This window comes from Lucilia cuprina, chromosome 2 (assembly GCF_022045245.1).
Source record: "Lucilia cuprina isolate Lc7/37 chromosome 2, ASM2204524v1, whole genome shotgun sequence".
NCBI lineage: Eukaryota > Metazoa > Arthropoda > Insecta > Diptera > Calliphoridae > Lucilia > Lucilia cuprina.
In genome coordinates, this window is record NC_060950.1 from 16,278,254 (window position 1) to 16,280,169 (window position 1,916).

At 23.3% G+C, this 1,916-nt stretch overlaps 1 protein-coding gene across 9 annotated transcripts in view; it reads left to right on the forward strand.

Annotated features, from left to right (window-relative positions):
* LOC111677555 (protein bunched, class 2/F/G isoform) overlaps positions 1 to 1,916 on the forward strand; it is a 271,155-nt gene that overhangs the window by 139,902 nt on the left and 129,337 nt on the right. The gene's annotated exons all lie outside the window — the stretch shown is intronic.

Below are 1,916 nucleotides of genomic sequence, written 5' to 3' on the forward strand. Positions count from 1 at the left end.
GCAGGCAGCAGCATAAAATTTAAATTTTCAAAAGAAAAAAGAAAACAATTTAAAGAAAAATTCCAATATGAAAATTTTACAGAATATTTAGACTTTAAAACGTTAACAACATACTTTTTTGTTATTAATATGTTAAAAATGATAAAAATCACAATTTTATTTATAAAAATATTTCAAGAATTTAATATATTTTGCTAGATTTTTAAAGGGAACAAAAACTTTTAACACTTTTAAATTTTTTAAGATTTTTTCTATATATTTTTTTAATTTTTTTCCAATATTTAAATGAATTTTTTTTTTGTTATTTTTTTCTGAAAACAAATTTCTCAAAAAAAAGCGAAACGAATACACTTCTCCACGTTTAAACTAGCGCCGGCGACAAGTTTTTGTTTACTAAACCAGACGTCGTTGAACGTGGTAGAAGAGCGCACCAGCAGCTACAACCAAAATAACAAAAACAACAACAATAATATTATAAAAATTTTTTGATTATAAAAACAACAACAATAACAACAAAAAGTAGCCGTAGAAAAAAACGCAACTTTGCTGAGACATTTTTTTTGTTGAACTTTTGATAGACGAAAAGAATGACAACAAAAAAAAAAAACAACAAATATAAACATACTACAACAACAAAAACACTAATAATAATAATATTATTAAAATAACTTAAAATCGTGCCTTTAAAAAGTAAAATGAAATAAAATAAATCGCTTGAAACATTGACTTTCAATATGTTGTTGTTGTTGGTGTTTTAAAATTTTGCGTGAGAAAAGAAATTAAGATTAAGGTTGCCATATTATCTAGATAACAAGACATAAATGAAATATTGGTAACTCATAAAAAAAAGATTAAACCTAGACATGTAAATCAAGGCTAAAATTATAGAGTAAAAGGGAATCTTTAAGAAAAGAAGAATTCAAAACAAAAGAAGCGAAATATTTGATATTTCGATTAAAACAATCAGCTGTTGAAATAAAGGCACAGAGTTATATGAATAAACAAAAGTTGCCAGATCATTCTAAGTGCAACCTGACCACTTTGTGTCGCCTTAATTGCGTTTTAAGTTTTAAAAAAAATTTATGAACTTTTTTCGATTCTTATCAAAACGTGTGTCTTGTTTAAAAACCAAATTATATTTTTTTATATCTTTGAAAAACAACAATAAAACGATATCATTATCAATATTATATTGATCTAAATACTTAAATCTAATCAAAAATTATATTATTTATTTAATCATATTATTGATTGTTCAAAAAATAAAAGTATGTCAACATGTTATTAAATTTTTTAAAAAATATTTTCAACACTAGACAAAATATTTGTTAAATACTTAACAATAAAAACTAGACCTAAACACTTCATACTATTTCTACATCATCTGGAAAAGATGTTAGCTTTGAGTTTTAAACCAATTATTTTATGTTTATTTGATATATTAACAATTTGTTAATTAAATAAATCAACTTAAGAAATATTGATAATGTTTCTTTTTTTTCGTCATCATAAATTTAAAGAAAATTGCATAGACCAGAAGTATGAGGTGTTAATTGGTGGAAACACGTTTAATAAATTTTATTTGTTTATTTTTTTGAAAAGAAAAAAAAATTAGAATTTCAATCAAAATTTTTTTTATATATTTTCTATGGCCTGAGAAATAATATATTCCACAAAAATCGTATTATCTCTTGTTGTTGCTTCCGAAAGATTTGCATTGGTATTTGAAAATAGGGGATTTTAAAATTTATCGTTTTTAAAATGTCTCCCAATATTACAAATACTTATAACCATGCCATACATCAATGTTATCTATATAACAATCTAATATGTAATCTATATAACCAACTGGTTTATCAATCTGTTCAGTCAAACTATCAAATTTATCTGAATCAATCTGATGTATCAGATCTGAC